The sequence below is a fragment of the Jaculus jaculus genome, chromosome 2 (assembly GCF_020740685.1).
Source record: "Jaculus jaculus isolate mJacJac1 chromosome 2, mJacJac1.mat.Y.cur, whole genome shotgun sequence".
NCBI classification, from domain to species: Eukaryota; Metazoa; Chordata; class Mammalia; order Rodentia; family Dipodidae; genus Jaculus; species Jaculus jaculus.
This window is the reverse complement of record NC_059103.1, coordinates 10459276-10471072: the sequence shown is the minus strand read 5'-3', so window position 1 is coordinate 10471072 and position 11797 is coordinate 10459276.

Genomic DNA, 11797 nt, shown 5'->3' with positions numbered 1-11797 from the left:
AAGGAAGGAGGGACGGGTGAGAGCAGAGCTCGGGTCCCTGACCCACAGTGCTGACCCATGGCTGGCCAGGTCACCCCTCAGCCATGCGTGTCACTGAAGCAAGCTGTACTTGTTCCCTCTGCTGTTGATTGCCTAAGAAGCCATGAGGTTAAGTTCTGCTAATTCACTTACGGGAAAGTGGCTGGGACCTCTTGAGTCCATGAGGCAACAAGACCAAGGGGGAAAGCCAGTTGAGAATGACAGGACAGACCTCCAAAAGGAGCCTGGGTCCTTGATGACACAGTTGAGCCTCTATACCTATCCTGGAACCACCTCCTTGCTGAAATGTCTTCTTTGTAAAAGCCAATTCCTACTTCTTGCAGCCTGGAGCATTCCTGATGTTCCAAGTCCAACATGTGGTTCTAAGTGTTAGCTTGAGAAAGCCCGCCCAAAGGATAGACTTAACAAAGTCACAATCTGTCCCAGCCTAAGGAACAATCCCAGTACTTTTAAGTCCCAACTTCCCCCCGGGCCAGAGTGCTGTCCAGATTGGAGACACAAGCAAACACCTAGAATATTGTGGACATTTCCAGATGCATGAGCCAGAGTCTTCTCAAATGGGGCTCAGTGGGGAATTTTAAAAGCCAATTCAGTGGGGGGTTTATTGCATGGATATCTAGAGCCCAAGCAAGGGCTACAAAGTCATGGACAGTTTGTGACATTAGATTGAACAAATGGTAGCTGTGTCGGGTGGGCTCTGGAGAGAAGAGTGGAGCAGCGTGTAACTTCTGGAGCTGGCAGGGTGCAAACCCGCTCTACAGACAACCGTACTGGTACCTCAGGTCCCCTTGAGACTGTGAGGCCCAGCCTGGGGCCGTGTGTTGCCCTTCCGTGGACATGAGCAGCCCATGTCCTGCGCTCCTCGCCTCCGCTCTGTCATTCCCCTGTCTTCCTGCTACCTCCCATTTCTGTCTCCTCTAAGCAAAGGCAGGAGCCAGAAGTGCACCCGACCTGAATCCGTCACTTCTGCAGTTAAGAAGGGGGAGGCAGAGATGTATTTTGGGAAACTTCAAAGGCTGGTCTAGGAGGAGGAGTTAAGCTAGGGGACAGAGAGCAATCTTTTTTTTTTTCTGCTTTGATACCAGAAAATAGGCCTGATCTTTCTCCTTGAAAGTGGGAGGCTGAAGTCCAGCCTTGGCCCTTGTTTGAAACTATTTTCTGAACTATAAAACCAAGCTTCTCCTACCATCTTGCCAATGCACTTCATAAATGCAAATGACCTTCAGATACAAATGATAAATTACCCTATCTCAGAATAATCCACAGGGCCCAGCAGCTGTGACCACTGCATTCTACCACTGATCCTAGCTCCTCCCAATGCAGTCTTATGTACCCCACATATTATATGGAGTCCTACACTAAAGGCCAAAGCCCGCATCTCATGTCTGCCTATCTTACAACTTCCTTCATTAACTAACCAGTGGACTGAACTTCAGCTTATAGAAATGATGAGGGTGATAGGTCACCAGTGACAGAAGTGAAGTCCTGTGAGGTAATCAGAGGAAGTAATAAAAGCTCTGGTTGAGGTGGAAAAAAAGTTTTAACCCCTACCTCTTTTTTCATACCTTTGTTTGTATGTGGTACTGGAGATTGAACCTTCAGTTTCATACTTGCTGGGCAAGCACTCTACCACTGAGCCACGCCCCCAGCCCCTCACTGGGGGATTCTAGGCAGGAGCTCTACCGCTGAGCCACGCCCCCAGCCCCTCACTGGGGGATTCTAGGCAGGAGCTCTACCGCTGAGCCACGCCCCCAGCCCCTCACTGGGGGATTCTAGGCAGGAGCTCTACCGCTGAGCCACGCCCCCAGCCCCTCACTGGGGGATTCTAGGCAGGAGCTCTACCGCTGAGCCACGCCCCCAGCCCCTCACTGGGGGATTCTAGGCAGGAGCTCTACCCCTGAGCTGTGTCCTCTGCCCTCTTTTTTACTTTGAAACAAGGTCTCAGTGAGTTGCTTAGGCAGGCCTTGAACTCATGATCCTCCTGCCCCACCACCACCCCCCCCCCCAGTAGGTGGGATGATAAGCCTGCATGACCAGGCAGGCCTATCTAGCAAGATACTTTAAATAAGCCCAAATCCTTCCCCTAGAACCTTTCCCTTGTTCATATCCTGCTTGGTCTTCTCTCCAGTAAGAGAAGCTCTGAGGCTTTTCCTATTCCTCCTCCTCCGGTGTTTTCTCCAGTGTGAAGTAGCCTGAAGGCCATTCTTTCCCACAGCTTTTATGTGCGTGTGTCCTTCATGAACTCTCCCGCAATGAGAATTACTAAGAATCCCTCCACCATCATCCTCACTAGTTACACTGACAGCCTTGGCTACAAGGTGGAGCTCCTAATGCATGCCCTCCCTGCTTCTCCCAGGCAGTTTTTGATCTGCATTACATATGGACCAATTTAGGGCCAAGTGAATTAGCCGATGTTGTCTTAGGGATGGAAGGAACTCTCAGTGACAGGTCTTACTCCCAGCGTCCCTGTCTGCTACGAAAATCCTAGCCATATGCTTAGCTCCAAACACTAACTAAAGAGATTTTTTTTTTTTTTTTGATTTTTCGAGGTAGGGTCTCACTCTAGCCCAGACTGACCTGGAATTCACTATGGAGTCTCAGGGTGGCTTCCAACTCATGGAAATCCTCCTACCTCTGCCTCCCGAGTGCTGGGCTAAAGAGATTTTTGATACCTATTTACTAGTGTTTTTCCTCAAGTGTGCATTCACTGACACTGAGCGAGCTTGGCTTTCCTGAAGCTTTCACACATTCATTTTATTTGTCTAGTTTCTGTTATATGGGAAATAGCCAATACTGTGTGGGGATGTTATCACCAGCCTCCCACACCTCGGGGAGAGTCTCTCCAAGATGGATGTTTCAGTGTTCCATAGAATGGGAACCCCGAGGAAAACCACCTGTATTCCCAGCAGTCAATGATGTGCTTTGTGATATGAATACTGTTAACACGGAATAAATTCTGAATCCTGATGCAAATTGGTAACAACTGTCTTATCTGGAGTTTTGTAATCTGTGGTTATCTGCGTGCGTGTTTGCGTGCGTGTGTATGTAGGGCCTCTTGACAGATGCTTGCACCACTTTTTGTGTCTGGTTTATGTGGGTGGCTTGGAAATTAAGGCTAGGCCTCAGGCTTTTCAAGCAAGTGACTTTAATTTCTGAGCCATCTTCCCAGCCCCATTATCCAGGATTTAACCACAGTTATAAAAATATGTTTGGGACTGGGGAAATGGCTTAGCCATTAAGGCATTTGCCTGCAATGCCTAAGGACCCCGGTTCGATTCCCTAGGGCCCACATAAGCCAGATGCACAAGGTGGCATAATGTGTCTGCAGTTCATTTGCAATGTCTAGAGGCCCTGGCACATCCATTCTCTCTTTCTCTCTGCCTCTTCCTCACTCTCAAAGAAATAACTTAATTAAATATTTTATACACACACACACACACACACATATATGTAGTTGGGCCAGGCATGGTGGCACATGCCTTTAATCCTAGCACTTGGGAGGCATAAGCAGGAAGATTGCTATGAGTTCGAGGCCACCCTGAGACTACATAGAGAATTCCAGGTCAGCCTGAGCTAGGGTGAGACCCTGCCTCAAAAAATGCACACACACACACACACACATACATATTTGGGATGGGATAGAGAGGGCTTAACAGTTAAGGCACTTACTTACCTGCGAAGCCTAAGAACTCATGTGGGACCCAGGTCCCACATAGCGAGACATAGTGATGCAAGCATGCAGTGTCACACATGCACACAAGGGGGCGCACATATCTGGAGTTCATTGGCAGCAGGTGTACCCATTTTCCCTCCCTCCCTCCCCCCCCCAAACAACAATATAAAAAAAACTTTATATATATGGGGAGCTAGAAGGCTTAGTGGTTAAGGTGCTTGCCTACAAAGCCTAATGACTTGTGTTCGATTCCCCGGTACCCACGTAAAGACAGACTCACAAAGTGGCACATGTGTCTGGAGTTTGCCAAGGCTAAAGGTCCTGGCATGCCTATTTCTCTCTCCCTCTTTCTCTCTCTCTCACACACACACTCTTTCTTTCTCTCTCTTTTTCTCCCTGTCTGCTTGCAAATAAAACAAATAACTTTTACTTTTACTTACTGATTTATTTGAGAGAGTGAAAGAGGCAAATAGAGGAGAGAGAGAATGGACACATCAGAGCCTCCAACCAATGAAAACAAACTCCAGATACATGCACCATCTTGTGCATCTGGCTTAAGTGGGTACTGGGGGATTGAACCTGGGTCCTTAGGCTTTGCAAACAAGTGCCTTAACTGCTAAGCCATCTCTCCAGCCCCATAATAAAATATTTTAAAATATATTTGGGGTCGGGCTTTGTGACACACACCTTTAGTCCCAGCACTCAGCACTCTGGAGGCTGAGCTAGGAGGATTGCTGTGAGTTCAAACCAGCCTGGAGCTACAGAGTAGTTCCAGGTCAGCTTGTGCTAGAATGACATCCTGCCTTGGGGGGAAAAAAAATTAAAGGACAAAAAAAATGTATTTCAGAATTTTCTTTTAATTTTATTTATTTATTTATTTGGGAGAGAAAAAGAGAGAGAATGGGCGCACCAAGGCCTCCAGCCACTGCAAACAAACTCCAGATGCATGCACCCCCTTGTGCATCTGGCTAATGTGGGTCCTGGGGAATCGAACCTGGGTCCTTTGGCTTTACAGGCAAATGTCCTAAATTGCTAAGCCATCTCTCCAGCCCAGTATTTTGGAATTTTTGGTGGGTGGGGCTTTTGTTGTTTTTTGGGCTTTTTGCATGCGTGTGTGGGAGCTTGCATGTGCACAAGTGTGCATGCATGTGTGGAGGCCAGAGGTCAAGTCTGGATGTTTTTCTAGACCACTGTGCACTTGCTGATTCAGTTAGTCTAGCCGAGTACATAGGGTCTCCACCCTCCCCAGCAGTGGGATTATGGGGTAGACTCCCATGCAAACTCAGCATGGTGGGGTCTGAAGCCAGGGAAACTCAGGAAATGCACACCTTCCAAGGTTCGGGGTCCATTGCGGAAGGGGTGGCAGAAAGAATGTTAAGAGCCAAAGGAAGGGTAGGACTCCTTACAACGTGCTCCTCCAGACACAAAATGCCCTGGATATCCATGACCTCACAGTGCCTGACACTACCTACACAAGACCATCATAATAGGAGAAAAAGATCATGACGTCAAAATACAAGAGAGACTGAGAAGGGGAGGGGATATGATGGAGAGTGGTGTTTCAAAGGGGACAGTCGGGGGAGGGAGGGAATTACTATGAGATATTGTTTACAATCATGGAAGTTAGATTGCCCTCCTCTCTTCTTGGTCCTCAGGGAAAGGGTTTGTCTGGCATGGAATGTGGGAGAGAGATCAGAAATCTAGACGCAATGACCAGAGGGGAAGCCAGGGGCCTCTAGTCTTCTGCTACTGCTCCAGGCAGGGATGGGATTTGAGAGAAGGCAGAAAACACATAAAGAGAGTAAAGTTGGGCTGGAGAGATGGCTTAGTGGTTAAACGCTTGCCTGTGAAGCCTAAGGACCCCGGTTTGAGGCTCGATTCCCCAGGACCCACATTAGCCAGATGCACAAGGGGGCGCATGTGTCTGGAGTTCGTTTGCAGTGGCTGGAGGCCCTGGCGTGCCCATTCTCTCTCTTTCTCTCTCTCTCTCTCTCTCTGCCTCTTTATCACTTTCAAATAAATAAGTAAACAAAAAAAATTTTTTTAAAAAGAGAGAGTGAAGTTATAAGTCCAGGTTACCTCAGTTTAGAGCAGCAATGAGGCTGGACCCGGCTTGTGAGCCTGGTCTTTGTGGGGGGTGGTGCGGAAGGGGGCCTCTTAAAGTGACCACATCTGTCTTTGAGCACTTGTGAGGACTTTTCACTGGAGCTGTACACTGCAGAAAGTCCCCATTTCCAGCTCCTTGTGCTCAGTCCTGCATAAACACCATAAATAGCTAAAAATGCAAAGATCAACTGTTTCCTCCCCCATCCCTGCCCCATTATTGCCTTTTGTTTGATTTGAAACTGTCTTCACAGGCTGGAGAGATGGCTTAGCAGTTAAGCACTTGCTTGTGAAGCCTGAGGACCCTGGTTCAAGGCTTAGTTCCCCAGGACCCACGTTAGCCAGATGCACAAGGAGGCGCATGTGTCTGGAGTTCGTTTGCAGTGGCTGGAGGCCCTGGCGTGCCCATTCTCTCTCTCTCTCTCTCCCTCTTTCTCTCTCTGTTTGTTGCTCTCAAATAAATAAAAATAAACAAAAAAAATTTTTTTTAATGTTTTCAGAGGCCTGAGGAGATGGCTCAATGGGACAAGCATTTGCCACCCAAGTAAGAAGCCCTGAGTCCACATTCCCAGCACCCATGCACATGCCCAGTAGGTTTAGTGGCCTGCCTATTGGGCACCTCTAGGACAAGCTGGCTTTTTAGACCTGCCGAATCAGTGAACTGTGGGTTCAAGTGACAGACCCTGACTCAATAAGTAAGGCAGACAGCAATTGAGGAAGATAACTGATGATGTCAAATTGTGGCCTAGCCTTGTGTGGTGGTATACTAAGGAGGCAGAAGTAGGAGGATTGCCACAAGTTGGAGGCCATCCTGAGACTACATAGTAAATTCCAGGTCAGTCTGGGCTAGAGAGAAACCCTACTTCAAAAAAAAATTAAAAAAAAAAAAACAAAAAAACCAGGCTGGACAGATTGCTTAGTGATTAAGGTGTTTGCCTGCAAAGACAAAGGACCCAGGTTTGATTCCCCAGGACCCACATAAAGCCAGATGCACAAGGGGACGCATGTATTTGGAGTTCATTTGCAGTGGCTAGAGGCCCTGGTACACCCATTCTCTCTATCTCTCTCCCTCTCTGTCTCTAATAAAATTTTTTTTTAAGTTTTTGTTCATTTTTATTTATTTATTTGAGAGTGACAGAGAAAGAGGCAGATAGAGAGAGAGAGAGAGAATATGGGAGTGCCAGGGCTTCCAGCCACTGCAAACAAACTCCAGATGCATACGCCCCCTGGTGCATCTGGCTAACGTGGGTCCTGGGGAATTGAGCCTCGAACCGGGGTCCTTAGGCTTCACAGGCAAGCGCTTAACCCCTATGCCATCTCTCTCCAGCCCTAAAATATATTTTTTAAAATTTAAAAGAGTTCTTTAAAAAAAAAAAAACCTCTAGTATATACACATTCATGTGCACATGCACACATACACACAAAAATAAAATCTTTAGGTTTTTTTCAGATAAGGCTTCATGTAAGCCAAGCTGCCTTTAAACTTATAAACCTTCAGCCTCAGCCCCAGGTGTGTGGGGATGACACGTGTGTCCCTCTGTTTGTATTTTCCCCTTTGCTTTTGTTTTTTTTATTGTTGTCTTTGGTTTGCAAAAGCTCTGCGTTCACTGAATTGTGTATGTCAAATGCGTCACAGATATCCTTCCATATCTGTCACTTGTCTTTGGGTGTGGGATGTGTGTGTTGTAAAACTATTCTGAGGTTACTGCATTTTTATTTTATGATTTCAGAATTTTGCAAGTTTATACTTTCCCAGTTCAGATTTGTTCATCTTTTTTAAAATATTTATTAATTTACTTGAGAGAGAAGGAGAGAAAGAAGTAAATAGAGAATGGACGTGCCAGAGCCTCTAGCCACTTCAAATGATCTCCAGACACACGCGCCACCTAGTGCATCTGGCTTACGTGGGTCCTTACGCTTCACAGGCAAGCACCTTAATTGCTAAGCCGTCTCTCCAACCCCCGTTCATCTTTTGTTAAAAAAATATTTAAGAGAGGGCTGGAGAGATGGCTTAGTGGTTAAGTGCTTGCCTGTGAAGCCTAAGGACCCCGGTTCGAGGCTCCATTCCCCAGGACCCACGTTAGCCAGATGCACAAGGGGGCGCACGCGTCTGGAGTTCGTTTGCAGTGGCTGGAGGCCCTGGCGTGCCCATTCTCTCTCTCTCTCTCTCTCTCTCTCTCTCTCTCTCTATCTATCTGCCTCTTTCTCTCTGTCACTCTCAAATAAATAAATAAAAATATTTTAAAAAATTTTAAGAGAGAGTACAGAGGTTGTTTGCCACTGCAAACAAACTCCAAATACATGTGCCACTTTGTGCATCTGACTTTACGTGGGCACTGGAGAATTGAACCTGGATGGCTTTGCAAGCAAGCGCCTTGAACTGCTGAGCCATCTCCGCAGCCCTCTGTTCATCTCTTTTGACCCACAATCTCACTATGTTGCTCTAGGCTGATTCTTCTACCTCAACTGACATGTTGCATTTAATTTTGTTTTTTTCAAGGTAAGGTCTTATTTTAGCCCAGGCTGACCTAGGACTCACTCTGTAGTCCCAAGCTGGCTTGAACTCACAACAATCCTCCCAAGTGCTGGGATTACAGGCGTGTGCCACCATGCCTGGCCTAGTTTTTTAAATTTTATTTTGCGTATGTGTGTGTATGTACATGTGTGCCTGTTCGTGTGTGTGAACGTGGGCATGTGTACGTCATTCACATGCTTGTGTGGAGTCAGAAGACAACCCTTGAGTGTCAGTCCTTGCCTTCCACCTCCCTTGAGGTGGCATCTCTCATTCTCATTGTTCAGTACTGTATTGTACAAGCTAGCTGATCTGCAAGTTTCCTAGAAATTCTCCTGTCTCCACCTCCCTTTTCAACGTTGGCATGCTGCAATTACAGAAGTTGGCCATGGCTTCTGGTTTTTTTGTTTGTTTGTTTGGTTGGTTGGTTTTTCGAGGTAGGGTCTCACTCTGGTCCAGGCTGCCCTGGAATTCACTATGTAGTCTCAGGGTGGCCTGGAACTCTCAGTGATCCTCCCACCTCTGCCTCCCAAGTGCTGGGATTAAAGGCATGCGCCACCACGCCCGCTGGCTTCTGGTTTTTATATTTAGCCTGGGGATCTAAATTCAGGTGCTCAGGCTTGCACAACAAGCACTTAATCCACTGAGCCATCTTCCCAGCCCTTGTTATTTTTTATGTTTAAGCTAGGGCTGTAGCTCAGTGGTGGAGCTCCTGCCTAGAATCCCCAAGTGAGGGGCTGGGGTCTTGGCTCAGTGGTAGAGCTCCTGCCTAGAATCCCCCAGTGAGGGGCTGGGGGTGTGGCTCAGTGGTAGAGCTCCTGCCTAGAATCCCCCAGTGAGGGGCTGGGGGCGTGGCTCAGTGGTAGAGCTCCTGCCTAGAATCCCCCAGTGAGGGGCTGGGGGCGTGGCTCAGTGGTAGAGCTCCTGCCCAGAATCCCCCAGTGAGGGGCTGGGGGCGTGGCTCAGTGGTAGAGCTCCTGCCCAGAATCCCCCAGTGAGGGGCTGCAGACATCATTCAGTTAAGTTGCTTGCCTGCAAAGCCAAAGGACCCAGGTTCAATTACTCAGGACCAACGTAAGCCAAATGCACAGGTGGCATGTGTGTCTGGAGTTCGTTTGCATTCTCTCTCTCTCTCTCTCTCTCTCTCTCTCTCTCTCTGCCTCTTTCTCTCAAATAAATAAATAAGAATAAAAATATTTTCTAAAGTAAAAGAAAAACAAGTTTTTAAAATAATATCCTTGGGCTGGAGGGATGGCTTAGCACTTAAGGTACTTGCCTGCAAAGCTAAAGGACTCAGACTCAATTCCCCATGATCCATGTTAGCCAGATGCACAAGGGGGGTACATGCATCTGGAGTTCATTTGCAGTGGCTAGAGGCCCTGGTGCACCCATTCTCTCCCTGTCTCTCTCTCTCTCTCCCCCTCCCTCTTTCTCTGTCAAATAAATAAATACCTAAATAATATCCTTATTTTATTTATATTTGTTTTTTATTTTATTTATTTATTTATTTATTTTAGTTTTACAAGGTAGGGTCTCGCTGTGGCCCAGGCTGACCTAGAATTTACTATGTAGTCTCAGGGTGGTCTCGAACTCATGGTGATCCTCCTATCTCTGCCCTCCGAGTGCTGGGACTAAAGGCATGTGCCACCACACCTGGCTAATATCCTTATTTTAAACAGTCATTATTTCTCTACATTATATTCCTGGAATCAATTTTATTTTCAGGAAGAGAACACATAGTCTCTCTTAATGATTACTCATGTCCAGTGACGCATCATACAAATTCCAGTTCTGATAAATATGTCATAAAAGAGGAACATTAAGCTTTGGGCCCTATGACATGTCATGCTCATGATTTTAGAGCCCTCAATGTAACTGTGCCACAAAGTGCAACCGTTCTGTCATTCTTTCTAAAAATAACCCTGGACAAAAACCAAACATACCCTGGGTGATTGTGCTTTCCCTGTTCTGAATTCATCAGAATCGTGAAGATTATAAAAAGGCAGGTCTCAAGCTTTTCAGAGAAAACTGAAATTATCCTTTCCCTTTTCATCTAATACATTTCCCTGAAAGATGCAGAACCAACAGAATAATCCCACTGAATTTACAGCTCCATGTACTCTCAGTTTTTGAAAAATAAATTCCATTTATTTATTTATTTATTTTGGTTTTTGAGGTAGGGTCTAGCTCTAGCCCAGGCTGACCTGGAATTCACTATGTAGTCTCAGGCTGTCCTCAAACTCAGCAGTCCTCCTACCTCTGCCTCCTGAGTGCTGGGATTAAACGCATATGCGCCACCATGCCTTGAGAGAGAAAGAGAGAGAGAGAAAGAGAGAGAGAGAGAGAGAGAATGTGCACACCAGCCACTGCAAACAAACTCCAGATGCATGCGCCATAGGTCCTTAGGTTTTGCAAGCAAGCGCCTTAACCACTGAGTAATCTCACCAGCCCTCATCATTTCTTCCTTTTCTTTTCTTGTCTTTCTTTCTTTTTTTCTTTCTTTCTTTCTTTTTTTTTTTTTTTTTTTTTTTTTTTTTTACTTTTGGCATGTGTGTCTTTGTGCATGTGCCAAGGTCATCCCCCAAACAAGAGAAAGTTGGCATGATACATGCTAATGATAATTCAGCACTCAGGAGGCTGAGGCAGGAAGATCACAGTTCCCAAGGCATGGAGGGCTACATAGTACAACCTTGTCTCAAAAGCCAAACAAGGAGGCCGAGGATTGGCTCTGCGGATAAGGCCCTTGCCTTGCAAATGTGAGGACGGCAGTTCAGATCCCCAGAACCCACATAAAGCTGGACACTATAGTGGGCATCTGATCCCAGAACACCTAAAAATGAGATGGGAAGTGGAGACAGGAGAACCGCCCAGAAGCCCATGAGCCACCTAGCCTGGAGAATGCCACAGCAAACAAGAGTCCTTATTCCAAACAGGGCGGAAGGTGAGGACCAACCCCCACATGCAGACTTTAGCACACACGCATGCTCACTCGCAAACACGAACACGTGCATCCTCCAGTAAATAATAACCTTCCCCTCTCTCTCCCTTTACCCCAGTCCATGACCAGCAGCATTCAAGTGCTGAGATTAAAGGCATGCACTACCATGACAGGCCTAACTGATATTTGAAAAATATTTTTGTTTATTTTATTTATTTATTTGAGAGCAACAGAGTGAGAGAGAGAGAATGGGCACGCCAGGGCCTCCAGCCACTGCAAACGAACTCCAGACGCGTGCGCCCCCTTGTGCATCAGGCTAACGTGGGTCCTGGGGAATGGAGCCTCCAGCCGGGGTCCTTAGGCTTCACAGGCAAGCACTTAACCACTAAGCCAGTCCCTAACTGATATTTTTACAACACTCAACAGCTGCAGAAAACTCACTCCTTTTGATTGCCCACGGGAAATAATCCAAGATAAACCATCTCTAGGCCATCAAACAGACCAATAAATCCAAAAGCATTGATACCTGGAA